We start from the raw sequence: 14925 nt of genomic DNA on the forward strand, positions 1-14925 counted from the left end.
GAAAAATCGCTAAAAAATCAGAAAAAATCAGGAAAAAAATCTGGGAAAAATGGAGGAAAATGAGGGAAAAAATTAGAAAAAAATCAGGAAAATTTGGAAAAAATAGTAAAAAGTTTGGGGGAAAAATCAGTAAAAAACGGGGGGGGGAAACTGCAAAAATTCGGAAAAATTCAGGGAAAAATCCGGGAAAAATCAGGAAAAACCAGGAAAAAATCTGGGAAAAATTCGGGTAAAATGGGGAAAATTTGGGGGGAAAAAAAATCAGGAAAAAATGAGGAAAAATGGGGAAAAAAACCAGGAAAAAATAGCGAAAAATCAGAAAAAATCGCTAAAAATCGCTAAAAAATCAGAGAAAAATCAAAAAAAATCAGAAAAAAAATCAGGGTAAAAAAGGGAAAAATCAGAATAAAAATGGGAAAAAAAATGGAGGAAATTTGGGGAAAAAATGGGGGAAAAATTGGGAAAAATGGGAGGGAAAAATCAGGAAAAAAGTAGCAAAAAAATCGCGAAAAATCAGAAAAAAACGCTAAAAAATCACTAAAAAATCAGGGAAAATTCAGGAAAAATTGGGAAAAAATCAGGAATAAATAATGAAAAACTCAGGGAAAATGGAGGAAAAATTGGGAAAAATGGAGGGAAAAATGAAGCAAAAAATGGGGAAAAAATAGCGAAAAATCGGAAAAAAAATCGCGAAAATCTGAAAAAAATCACTAAAAAATCCAGGAAAAATCAGAAAAAAATGGGAAAAAAATCAGGAAAAAAGGGGAAAAATCAGAATAAAAATGGGGGGAAATTGGGAAAAAAATCAGTTAAAAATGGGGGAAAATGGAGGAAAAATTAGGGAAAAAATCGTGAAAAAATCACTAAAAAATCACAAAAAAATCAGGAAAAATGGGAAAAAAATCAGGAAAAAAAGATAAAAATCAGAATAAAAATGGGAAAAAAATGGGGAAAAAATCAGTTAAAAATGGGGGAAAATGGAGGAAAAATTAGGGAGAAGATCGCGAAAAAATCGCGAAAAATCCAAAAAAATCCCTGAAAAATCCAAAAAAATTGCTAAAAAATCAGGGAAAAATGGGGAAAAATCAGGAAATTAATTTGGAATAATTTAAAATTCTCTATTTTCCCCCAGGTTCAGGTCTGGAGAAGTCCCTGAAGGACCTGCAGCGCTGCTCGGTGGCCCTGGCGCGGTTCCGGGCTCTGCTCAGGGAGGAGCTGGAAAATTCCCTCAGGAGGGTCAAGGTCACGTTCCAGGAGATCCAGAGCTGGTAATTCCAGAATTTTGGGGGATTTTGGGAATTTTGGGGGCTTTGGGGTGGAAAATTCCGGAATTTTAGGGGTTTTGGGGTGAAAAAATTGGGAATTTTGGGGGGTATGGGATGGAAAATTCAGGAATTTTTGGGGTTTGGGATGAAAAATTTGAGATTTTTGGAATTTTGGAAGGTTTGGGATGGAAAATTTGGGAATTTTGGGGAATTTTGGAGAATTTTGGGGAATTTTTGGGGACTTGGGATAGAGAATTTGGGAATTTTTGGGACTTTTGGGGGGGTTTGGGATGGAAAATTTGGGAATTTTGGGAATTTTGGGAATTTTGGGGAATTTTGGGGGGTTTGGGATGAAAAATTTGGGAAATTTGGGGTTTTTGGGAATGGAAAATTTGGGATTTTAGGGAATTTTTAAGGAATTTTAGGGGGTTTGAGATGGAAAAATTGGGAATTTTGGGGGTTTTGGGGTGAAAAAAATGGGAATTTTGGGGGTTTGGGATGGAGAATTTGGGAATTTTGGGGAATTTTAGAAGGTTTGGGATGAAAAATTTGGAAATTTAGGAGATTTTAGGGGAATTTTGGAAGGTTGGGGATGGAAAATTTGGGAATTTTAGGGAATTTTAGGAGATTTTAGGGGAGTTTTGGAAGGTTTGGGATGGAAAATTCGGTAATTTGGGGAAATTTGGGGGGTTTGGGATGGAGAATTTGGGAATTTTGGGAATTTTTAGGGGGTTTGAGGTGGAAAATTTGGGAATTTTTGGGAATTTTGGGGAATTTTTGGGGGTTTGGGATGGAAAATTCAGGAACTTTTGGGGACTTGGGATGGAGAATTTGGAATTTCAGGGAATTTTTGGGGTTTGGGATGGAAAATTCCCTCAGGAGGGTCAAGGTCACGTTCCAGGAGATCCAGAGCTGGTAATTCCCAAATTTTGGGGATTTTTGGGGATTTTGGGGGGTTTGAGGTGGAAAATTTGGGAATTTTTGGGAATTTTGGGGAATTTTTGGGGGTTTGAGGTGAAAAATTGGGAATTTTGGGGAATTTTTGGGGTTTGAGATGGAAAATTTGGGAAATTTGGGGGAATTCCCAAATTCCCCAAAATTCCCGATTTTTCTTGGCCTTTGGCGCCCCCTGGCGGCCGTTCCTGATTTTTCCCCATTGTTTCCAGATTTTCTTCCCTTTTTCCTTTTTTTTCCCCATTTTTTCCCATTTTTTCTTCCCTTTTTCCCCCCCATTTTCCCTTTTTCCCCATTGTTCCCTTTTCTCTCCATTCCAGTTCTAAATCTCTTCCCTTTTCCCTCATTTTTCCCTTTTTTCCCCTGAATTTTCCCCAATTTTCTCCCCAATTTTCCCCATTTTCCCATTTTTCTGTTTTCCCCATTTTCCCCCCATTTTCCCCCCATTTTCCCCCATTTTCCCATTTTTTCTGTTTCTTTCCCCAATTTTCTCCCATTTTTGCCCATTTTCCCCCCAGTTTTCCCCCATTTTCTTCCCATTTATTCCCCATTTATTCCTCAATTTTCCCCAATTTTCCCCCATTTTTCCCGCTTTTTTTTCCATTTTTTCTCCAGTTTTCCCCATTTATTCTCCAATTTCCCCCATTTCTCCCCATTTTCCCCATTTTCTCTCCAGTTTTCCCCATTTATTCCCCATTTCTCCCCATTTTTTCTGTTTTTTCCCCGTTTTCCCCCATTTCTCCCCAATTTTCTCTCCAATTTCTCCCCATTTTCCCCCAATTTTTCCCATTTTTCCCCAAATTTTCCTATTTCCCCCCATTTTCCCCCCATTTTTCCCCCATTTTTCCCCATTTTTTCCCCAAATTTTCTGTTTTCTCCCCATTTTTCCCCCATTTTCCCCCAATTTTAATTGATTTTCCCCGTTTCTCCCCCTGCAGTCTGATGGACCGTGAGGTGGCTCTTCTGGCTGAGATGGACAAAGTCAAGGCTGAAGCAAGTGAGGAAAAAATCCAAAAATTATCCCAAAATCCCCAAAAAATTATCCCAAAATTATCCCCAAAAATCCCCAAATTATCCCCAAAATTATCCCCAAAAATCCCCAAATTATCCCCAAAATTATCCCCAAAATTCCCAAAATTATCCCCAAAATTATCCCCAAAAATCCCCAAAATTATCCCCAAAAATCCCCAAAATTATCCCCAAAATTATCCCCAAAATCCCCCCCAAAAATCCCCAAATTATCCCCAATGTTTTGTCCCTAAATCCCATTTTTTACCCCATTTTATCCCATTTTTTCCCCAGTTGAGCTGCTGTTGCTGTGGCAGCTCCAGGCTGGAATTCTCAATGTTTTTTCCCCAATTTTTAATGTTTTTTCCCCAATTTTTCATGTTTTATCTCCATTTCCCGGGGTTTTATCCCCAATATTTGATGTTTTATCCTCAATTTTTGATGTTTTTTCCCCAAATTTTTGATATTTTATCCCAAAATCCTGGAGTTTTTTTCCCTAAATCCTGATATTTTACCCCAAATTCCTGATGTTTTTTCCCAAATTTTAATTTTTTTTCCCCATTTTCCAGTGGAATTCCTGTCCCTGTGGCAGCTCCTGTTTGGAATTTTTGATGTTTTATCTCCATTTCCTGGTGTTTTTTCCCCAAATTTTGATATTTTATCCCAAATTCTTGGGGTTTTTTCCCTAAATCCTGATATTTTATCCCCAATTCTCAATGTTTTATCCCAAATTCCCAATATTTTTTCCCTAAATTCCCATTTTTCCCCATTTTTCAGTGGAACTCCTGTCCCTCCGTCTGAATGAAATGCCCCAATTCCTGATCTTTTATCCCAAATTCCCACTATTTTATCCCAAAATCCCGGGGTTTTTTCCCTAAATCCTGATGTTTTATCCCCAATTTTTGATATTTTATCCCAAATTCCTGGGGTTTTTTCCCAGAATTCCAATATTTTTTCTCTAAATCCCATTTTTTCCCCCATTTTCCCCCAGTGGAGCTGCTGTCCCTGCGGCAGCGCCGGGTCACAATTCCTGATGTTTTATCCCAAATTCCTGGTGTTTTATCTCCATTTCACGGGGTTTTATCCCCAATTTTTGATGTTTTTTTCCCAAATTCCTGATGTTTTCTCCCTGAATTTCAATGTTTTTGTCCCAAATTCCCATTTTTTCCCCATTTTTTCCCAGTGGAGCTCCTCTCCCTCCATCAGCTCTGGTTTGGAATTCCCCAATTCCCAATGGTTTTATCCCAGATTCTTGATATTTTATCCCAAATTCCTGGGGTTTTTTCCCTAAATCCTGATGTTTTTTCCCTGAATCTCCATGTTTTTGTCCCAAATTCCCATTTTTTTCCCCCATTTCCCAGTGGAGCTCCTCTCCCTGCGGCAGCACCTGAATAAAATTCCCCAATTCCTGATCTTTTATCCCAAATTCCCAGTATTTTTTCCCAAATTCCCAGTATTTTATCCCAAAATCCTGGGTTTTTTCCCTAAATCCTGATATTTTACCCCAAATTCCTGATGTTTATTCCCAAATTCCCACTATTTTATCCCAAATTCCAGGGTTTTTTCCCAAAATCCCGGGGTTTTTTCCCTAAATCCTGATATTTTATCCCCAAATTCCTGGTTTTTTTCCCAAATTTTAATTTTTTTCCCCCATTTTTCCCCATTTTTTCCCAGTGGAGCTCCTCTCCCTCCGTCAGCTCTGGTTTGGAATTTCTGATGTTTTATCTCCATTTCCTGGTGTTTTATCCCCAATTTTTGATGTTTTTTCCCCAATTTTTGATATTTTATCCCAAAATCCCGGGGTTTTTTCCCTAAATCCTGGTGTTTTTTCCCTGAATTCCTGATGTTTTTGTCCTAAATTCCCATTTTTTCCCCCGTTTTCCCCCAGTGGAGCTCCTCTCCCTGCGGCAGCGCCGGGCCGAGTTCCTGCGGGCGCTGACGGAGGCGGCTCCGGGGATGTCGGAGGAGCAGCTGCTGGAGCTCAGGGCTGACATCAAGGTGAGGATTCCCAAATTCCTGAGCCAAAACCTGCCCAAAAATGTCCCAAAACTGACCCAAAACCTGACCCAAAAATATGGGAATTTCTGTCCAAAAACTGCCCCAAAAAACTGCCCCAAAATGTCCCAAAACTGCCCAAAACCTGCACAAAAAACATGGGAATTCCTGACCCAAAACTGCCCCAAAATGTCCCAAAACTGCCCCAAAATGTCCCAAAAATATGGGAATTTCTGTCCAAAAACTGCCCCAAAAAGTGCCCCAAAATGCCCCAAAAATATGGGAATTCCTGACCCAAAAATTGCCACCAAAATGCCCCAAAAATACAGGAATTCCTGCCCCAAAACCTGCCCCAAAATGTCCCAAAATTGACCCAAATCTCCCCCAAAAATACAGGAATTTCTGACCCAAAAACTGCCTCAAAATGTCCCAAACTGACCCAAAAATACAGGAATTCCTGACTCAAAACTGCCCTAAAATGTCCCAAAACTGACCCAAATCTCCCCCAAAAATACAGGAATTCCTGAGCCAAAACTTACCCAAAATATGGGAATTCCTGACTCAAAACCTGACCCAAAATGCCCCAAAATGTCCCAAAAACTGACCCAAACCTGCCCCAAAAATACAGGAATTCCTGACCCAAAACCTGCCCCAAAATGTCCCAAAACCTGCACCAAAAATACAGGAATTTCTGACTCAAAAACTGCCCCAAAATGTCCCCAAAATACGGGAATTCCTGACCCCAAAACCTGCCCCAAAATGTCACCAAAAACTGCCCCAAAACGTCCCAAAAATATGGGAATTCCTGACCCAAAAACTGCCCCAAAATGTCCCAAAATTGACCCAAAAATACGGGAATTCCTGACCCAAAACCTGCCCCAAAATGTCCCAAAACTGACCCAAAAATACGGGAATTCCTGACCCAAAACTTGCCCCAAAATCTCATCAAAAACTGCCCCAAAATGTCCCAAAACTGACCCAAAAACTGCCCCAAAAATACGGGAATTCCTGACCCAAAAACTGCCCTAAAATGTCCCCAAAACTGCCCTAAAATGTCCCCAAAACCATGGGAATTCCTGACCCAAAACCTGCCCCAAAATGCCCCAAAACCTGCCTCAAAAACACGGGAATTTCTGACCCAAAACTTGCCCCAAAATCTCATCAAAAACTGCCCCAAAATGTCCCAAAACTGACCCAAAAACTGCCCCAAAAATACGGGAATTCCTGTCCAAAACCTGCCCCAAAATGTCCCAAAACCTGTCCAAAAATGTCCCAAAACTGACCCAAAACCGGGAATTCCTGATCCAAAACCTGCCCTAAAATGTCCCAAAACTGCCCCAAAATGTCCCAAAAACATGGGAATTCCTGACCCAAAACCTGCCCCAAAATGTCCCAAAACTGACCCAAAAACACGGGAATTTCTGACCCAAAAACTGCCCCAAAATCTCATCAAAAACTGCCCCAAAATGTCCCAAAACTGACCCAAAACCTGCCCCAAAAATACAGGAATTTCTGTCCAAAACCTGCCCCAAAATGTCCCAAAACTGCCCCAAACTTGCCTCAAAAACATGGGAATTCCTGACCCAAAACCTGCCCCAAAATGTCCCAAAACCTGTCCAAAAATGTCCCAAAATGCCCCAAAAATACGGGAATTCCTGACCCAAAACCTGCCCCAAAAATATGGGAATTTCTGTCCAAAAACTGACCCAAAATGTCCCAAAAACTGCCCCAAAAACACGGGAATTCCTGACCCAAAACCTGACCCAAAATGTCCAAAACCTGCCCCAAAAATACAGGAATTCCTGTCCCAAAATCTGCCCCAAAACCGGGAATTTGTGACCCAAAACCTGCCCCAAAATGTCCCCAAAAACTGACCCAAAACTGACCCAAAAACTGCCCCAAAATGTCCCAAAAATGTCCCAAAAATACGGGAATTCCTGACCCAAAACTGCCCCAAAATGTCCCAAAACTGCCCCAAAATGTCCCAAAAATATGGGAATTCCTGACCCAAAAACTGCCCTAAAATGTCCCCAAAAACATGGGAATTCCTGACCCAAAACTGGGAATTCCTGACCCAAAACCTGCCCAAAATGCCCCAAAAATACAGGAATTCCTGACCCCAAAACCTGACCCAAAATGTCCCAAAACCTGCCCCAAAAATATGGGAATTTCTGTCCAAAAACTGACCCAAAATGTCCCAAAACCTGCCCCAAAAATATGGGAATTTCTGTCCAAAACCTGCCCCAAAATGTCCCAAAAACTGCCCCAAAAATATGGGAATTCCTGACCCAAAACCTGCCCAAAAACTGCCCCAAAATGTCCCAAAACCTGCCCCAAAACCACAGGAATTCCCGTTGTTTCCCATCCCCATTCCCAGTGGAAATTCCCATGGAAATTCCCATTGTTCTGTGTGATAATTCCCATGGAAATTCCCATTGTTTCCCCCACAATTCCTGTGAAAATTCCCATTGTTTCCAACCCCAATTCCCAGAAGCAATTCCCATTTTTCCCTGCCCCATTCCCATTGGAAATTCCCATTTCCTTTGCCCCATTCCTATTGGAAATTCCCATTGGAAATTCCCATTTTCCCTGCCTCATTCCCACGGATATTCCCATTGTTCCCAGCCCCGTTCTCAGTGAGAATTCCCATGGAAATTCCCATGAAAATTCCCATTTTCCCATCCCCATTCCTGGCAGAAATTCCCATCGTTCCCATTCCCATTTCCAGTGGAAATTCCCATGGAAATTCCCATTGATTTCCCTGCCCAATTCCCATGGAAATTCCCATTGTTCTGTGTGATAATTCCCGTGGAAATTCCCATTGTTTCCCTGCCCAATTCCCGTGGAAATCCTCATTATTTCCCTGCCCCATTCCCATGGATATTCCCATTGGAAATTCCCATTTTTCCCTGCCCAATTCCCATTGGAAATTCCCATTTCCTTTGCCCCATTCCCATTGAAATTCCCGTTGTTTCCCACCCCAATTCCAGTGGATATTCCCATTGGAAATTCCCATTGGAAATTCCCGTTTTCCCTTCCCCATTTCCATGGAAATTCCCATTATTTCCCATCCCCATTCCCATTGGAAATTCCCAGTGGAAATTCCCGTTTTCCCTGCCTCATTCCCACGGATATTCCCATTGTTCCCAGCCCCGTTCTCAGTGAGAATTCCCATGAAAATTCCCATTTTCCCATCCCCATTCCTGGCAGAAATTCCCATTGTTCCCATTCCCATTTCCAGCAGGAATTCCCATTGTTTCCCACCCCAATTCCTGTGGATATTCCCATTATTCCCTGCCCAATTCCCACTGGGAATTCCCATTTCCTTTGCCCAATTCCCGTGGATATTCCCATTATTTCCCACCCCAATTCCCATTGGAAATTCCCATTTTTCCCTGCCTCATTCCCACGGATATTCCCATTGTTCCCAGCCCTGTTCTGTGTGAGAATTCCCATGGATATTCCCATTGTTCCCCATCCCCATTCCTATTGAAAATTCCCATTTCCCCAGTCCCATTCCCATTGAAATTCCCATTATTTCCCACCCCAATTCCTGTGGATATTCCCATTATTTCCCACCCCAATTCCCATGGAAATTCCCATTTCCCCTTCCCCATTCCCATGGATATTCCCATTTTCCCCATCCCCATTCCTGCCAGTAATTCCCATTTTTCCCTGCCTCATTCCCGTGGATATTCCCATTATTTCCCATCCCAATTCCCACTGGAAATTCCCATTTCCTTTGCCCCATTCCTGTGGAAATTCCTATTGTTCCCAGCCCTGTTCTGTGTGATAATTCCCATGGAAATTCCCATTGTTCTGTGTGATAATTCCCGTGGAAATTCCCATTGATTTCCCTGCCCCATTCCCATGGAAATTCCCATGGATATTCCCATTATTCCCTGCCCAATTCCCATGGAAATTCCCATTATTCTGTGTGATAATTCCAGTGGAAATTCCCATTGTTTCCCACCCCAATTCCCGTGGAAATTCCCATTTCCCCTTCCCCATTCCCATGGATATTCCCATTTTCCCCATCCCCATTCCTGCCAGTAATTCCCATTTCTCCCTGCCTCATTCCCGTGGATATTCCCATTGATTTCCCTGCCCAATTCCCATGGAAATTCCCATTATTCTGTGTGATAATTCCCATGGAAATTCCCATTGATTTCCCTGCCCAATTCCCATGGAAATTCCCATTTTTCCCGGTTTTCTCCCTGTTTTCCCGCAGCACTTTGTGAGCGAGCGGAAGCTGGACGAGGAGCTGGGCCGGGCCGGGCGCTTCGGCTGCGACATCGACGCCCTCAGGGGAACCATCGGCGCCTTCGGGACAGGTGGGGACGGGGAAAATCCAGGGAAATTACGGGAAAATTCCTGGGAAAATTATGGGAAAATTACAGGAAAATCCCGGGAAAATTATGGGAAAATTCTGGGAAAATCCGGGGAAAATTACGGGAAAATTACAGGAAAATTACAGGAAAATCCGGGGAAAATTAGGGGAAAATCCCAGGAAAATTCTGGGAAAATTCCTGGGAAAATTCGGGGAAAATTACGGGAAAATTCTGGGGAAAATCCTGGGAAAATCCGGGGAAAATTATGGGAAAACTATGGGAAAAATTGTGGGAAAATTACAGGAAAATTCCTGGGAAAATTACGGGAAAATTCTAGGAAAGTTCTGGGAAAATTCTGAGAAAATTCTGGGAAAGTTCTGAGAAAATCTTGGGAAATTCTGGGAAAATTCTGGAAAATTCCCGGGAAAATCCGCCTGGGAAATGCTGGGAAAATTCCTGGGAAATTCTGAGAAAATTCCTGGGAAAATCCACCTGGGAAAATTCCTGGAAAATTCCTGGGAAAATTCCTGGAAAATTCCTGGGAAAATTCTGGAAAATTCTGGGAAAAATCTCAGGAAAATCTTGGGAAAATCCACCTGGGAAAATTCTGGGAAAATCCCAGGGAAAACCCAGGGAAAATCATCCTGGGAAATAAATCCCTGGGAAAATCCCATTGGAATTCCAGGAAAATCCTGGGAAAATCCCCAGGAATTTGGGAATTTCTCCTGATGTGGCTGGGCTGGGTCTGGGCTCTCCCACCTGGGAAATCCCAACCCCATTCCCAGTGCTCCCAGTGCTCCCAGTGCCATTCCCAGTGATCCCAGTGCTCCCAGTGCCATTCCCAGTGATCCCAGTGCTCCCAGTGCCATTCCCAGTGATCCCAGTGCCATTCCCAGTCTGTCCCAGTCTGTCCCAGTGCCAGTCCTGATAATCCCAGTCTATCCCAGTCCCATTCCCAGTTTGTCCCAGTGCCATTCCTGTTAATCCCACTCCCATTAATCCCAGTGCCATTCCCATTAATCCCAGCCTATCCCAGTGCTCCCAGGGTGTCTCAGTCCATTCCCAGTCTGTCCCAGTCCCATTCCCAGTCTGCCCTATCCCATTTCCATTAATCCCAGTGCCATTCCCATTAATCCCAGTCCCATTCCCAGTCCCATTCCCAGTCTGCCCCATCCCATTTCCATTAATCCCAGTGCCATTCCCATTAATCCCAGTCTATCCCAGTCCCATTCCCAGTCCCTCCAAGTCCTGTTCCCATTAATCCCAGTGCCATTCCCAGTGCTCCCAGTGTGTCCCAGTGCCATTCCCAGTCTATCCCAGTCCCATTCCTAGTCTGCCCCATCCCATTCCCATTAATCCCAGTCTATCCCAGTCCCATTCCCAGTCCCTCCAAGTCCTGTTCCCATTAATCCCAGTCCCATTCCCAGTCTGTCCCAGTGCCATTCCCAGTGCTCCCAGTTTGTCCCAGTCTGTCCCAGTCCCATTAACCCCTTGGTGTCTGTGCAGTTTCCCACCCCAGGCCCAGCTACTCCAACCGCTCCCGCTGCACCTCCACGGGGTCAGCCCAGACGGGATCAACAACGGGATCAACAACGGGATCATCCCAGACAGGATCATCCCCAGCATTCCCAACGGGATCAGCCCAGACGGGATCATCCCCAGCATTCCCAACAACGGGATCAGCAACGGGATCAGCCCAAATGGGATCAGCCCAAATGGGATCATCCACAGCATTCCCAACGGGATCAGCAATGGGATCAGCCCAAATGGGATCATCCCCAGCATTCCCAACAACGGGATCAACAACGGGATCCACCCCGGGATCAGCCTCAGCATTAACGGGATCAGCCCAAACATTCCCAACAGGATCAACAACGGGATCATCCCAAATGGGAACAACAACGGGATCAGCCACAGGATCCACCCCGGGATCAACCTCAGCATTAATGGGATCGTCCCAAATGGGAACAGCCCCAATGGGATTGTCCCAAATGGGATCAACAACGGGATCAACCTCAACATTCCCAATGGGATCAGCCACAGGATCCACCCCAGGATCATCCGCAGCATTAACGGGATCAGCAATGGGATCATCCCAAACATTCCCAACGGGATCAGCCACGGGATCATCCCCAAGAGCTTTGGGATCGTCCTCATCGTTCCCAATGGGATCAACACCGGGATTCCCTACGGAGCCACAGGTGGGGCTGGGACTGTGGGGTGGGGAATGAGGGATTGGGAATGTTGGGATCAGGGGTTTGGGATCAGGATTGAGAATGTTGGGATTGAGGATTTTGGGATTGGGAATGTTGGGAGTGTTGGGATTCTGGGATTGGGAATGTTGGGATCAGGGGTTTGGGATCAGGATTGGGGTCAGGACTGGGAATGTTGGGATTCAGGGGTTTGGGGTTGGGAATGTTGGGAGTGTTGGGATTCTGGGATTGGGAACATTGGGATCAGGGGAAATGGGGTCAAGATTGGGAATGTTGAGATTGGGAAATGCTGGGATCAGGAGAAATGGGATCAGGATTGGGATTGTTGGGATTGGGAACGTTGGGAATGTTGGGATTGTTGGGAATGTTGGGATTGAGGGATTGGGAATGTTGGGAATGTTGGGATCAGGATTTTGGAGTTGGGAATGTTGGGGTCAGGGCTCTGGGATCAGAATTGGGGTCAGGATCAGGGGAAATGGGGTCGGGATTGGGGTTGGGATTGGGAACGTTGGGATTGAGGGATTGGGAATGTTGGGATTGGGATTCAGGGATTCTGGAGTTGGAAATGTTGGGATCAGGGGAAATGGGATCAGGATTGGGGTCAGGATTGGGAATGTTGGGATTGAGGATTTTGGGATTGGGAATGTTGGGAATGTTGGGATCAGGGGCAATGGGATCAGAGGTTCAGGATTGGGAATGTTGGGATTGAGGGATTTGGAACGTTGGGATTGATCAGGAGTTTGGGGTTGGGAATGTTGGGAATGTTGGGATCAGGGATTTGGGATCAGGATTGGGGTCTCTGGGATTGGGAATGTTGGGAATGTTGGGATCAGGGGAAATGGGATTTGGGCTCCAGCTTTTCCCCCTTTCCCAAAATTTGGCATTTTGGGAATTTGGGGTTTCACAGGATTTGGAGTTTTGGGAATTTGGGATTTCCCAGAACTGGGAATTTGGGAAATTGGGTTTTCCCAGAGTTTGGGATTTGAGAATTTGGGATTTTGGGAATTTGGGATTTTGGGAATTTGGGATTTTGGGGGTTCCCAGGATTGGGATTTTGGGAATTTGGGATTTTGGGAATTTGGGATTTGGGCTCATCCCCCCTCTCCCCGCAGCCCCCCCAGAGGAGCCGGAACCCCCCGGGAGCAGCTGGACCCCGACCCTGCCCCCAAAACCCCCCGGGGACCCCCAAAAACCCCCAAATCCCCCCAAAAAACCCCCAAATTCCCCCAAAAAACCCCAAAATTCCCAAAAAAAACCCTGAAAATACAAAAAACCCCCCTGAAAATCCCCCCAAAAATCCAGAAATTCCCCAAAAAAACCCTGAAAATCCCCAAAAAAGCCCCGAAAATCCCAAAAAAATCCCCAAAAATCCCCAAAAAAATCCAGAAATCCCCCAAAAAATCCCTGAAAATTCCAAAAAAAGCCCCGAAATTCCCCCAAAAAATCCAGAATTTCCTCCCAAAATTCCAGAAAATTCCAAAAAAACCCCTGAAAATCCCCCAAAAGCCCCTGGAAACCCCAAAAACCCCAAACCCCCCCGGAAGCCCCGGAGGAGCCGCCCCGAGGGCACCAATTCCTGAGGAATTTTTTGGGATTTTTGGGATATTTTGGGATCCCAACCCGGGATTGTTTACAATTCCCAATTCTGGGCCTTTTGCTCCTTTTTTAGACTTTTTTTTCTCTTTTTTTTTACCCTTTTTTACCCTTTTTTTCCTCTTTTTTTCTCCTTTTTTTTCTCTTTTTTCCTCCCTCTTTTTTCCCTTTTTCCTCCTTTTTTTCTTCTTTTTTTTCCTCTTTTTTTTTCCTCCTTTTTTCCTCTTTTTTCCTCTATTTTTTCCCTTTTTTTCCCTTTTTTCCCCTCTTTTTTTCTTTTTTTTCCTCTTTTTTTTCTTCTTTTTTTCCCCTTTTTTCCCCTTTTTTTCCTCTTTTTTTCCTCTTTTTTCTCCTTTTTTTTCTCTTTTTCCCCCTTTTTTTCTTTTTTTTTGTTTTTTTTCCTTCTTTTTTCCTTTTTTTTCCTTTTTTCTTTTTTTTCTTTTTTTTTTTCCTTCTTTTTTTTTCCTTCTTTTTTTCTCCTTTTTCCCCCTTTCCCCCCTTTTTTTCTTCTTTTTTATTATTTTTCCTTTTTTTCCCCTTTCCCCTTTTTTCCTGTTTTTTTTTGCCCCTTTTTTCTCTCCTTTTTCTTCTTTTTTCCCCTTTTTTTTGCTCTTTTTTCCCTCTTTTTTCCCTCCATTTTTTCTCCTTTTTTCTCTTTTTCCCCTTTTTTCTCCTGTTTTGTTTTTTCCTTTTTTTCCTCATCTTTTCCCCCTTTTTTCCCTTTGGGAATTTTGGGATTTTCCTTCCAGAATTTTTGGAATTTTCCCCTTTTAATTTGGGAATTTTCCTTTTTGGGAATTTGGGATTTTCCCTCCAAAATTTTGGGAATTTTCTTGTCAGGAATTTTTCCTTTTGGAATTTCGGAATTTTCCCTTTTGAGATTTGGGAATTTTCCTTTGGAATTTTGGGAATTTTCCATTTGGAATTTTGGGAATTTTTCTTTTGGAATTTGGGAATTTTTCCTTTGGATTTTGGGATTTTTCCTCCAGAATTTTGGGAATTTTCCTTTTTAATTTGGGAAATTTTCCTTCTGGAATTTTGGGAAATTTTCTTTTGGAATTTTGGGAATTTTTCCTTTGGGAATTTTCCCTTCCAGAATTTTGGGAATTTTCCTTTTGAGATTCAGGAATTTTTCCTTTGGGAATTTCCTTCCAGAATTTTGGGAATTTTCCTTTTGGAATTTTGGGAATTTTCCCTTTGGGATTTTGGGAATTTTCCATTTTTCTCTCTTGGAATTTTGGGAATTTTCCTCCAGAATTTTGGGAATTTTCCCTTTGGGAATTCAGGGTCTCCCCCCCCCAAACAAACAAAACACTCCAAGAATTTTTTTTCTTTTTTTTTCTTGAATTTATTTCAAGAATTTCCCTCCCCAAACCCCCCAAAACCCAAAAATTTTTTGGGAATTTTCTTTAAATTCCCCCAATTTTCCTTTTCCCTCTTTTTTTTTCCTCCAATTTTATTTTTATTTTTATTTTGGGAATTTTTTCCCCTTTGATGAAGGAAAAACTCAAGAACAAAAAAAAAAAAAAAAATCCAATAAAAACTTTTGAGCTTTAAAAAAAAAAA

This window comes from Zosterops lateralis (assembly GCF_965231275.1).
Source record: "Zosterops lateralis genome assembly, chromosome: 32".
Taxonomy (NCBI): domain Eukaryota; kingdom Metazoa; phylum Chordata; class Aves; order Passeriformes; family Zosteropidae; genus Zosterops; species Zosterops lateralis.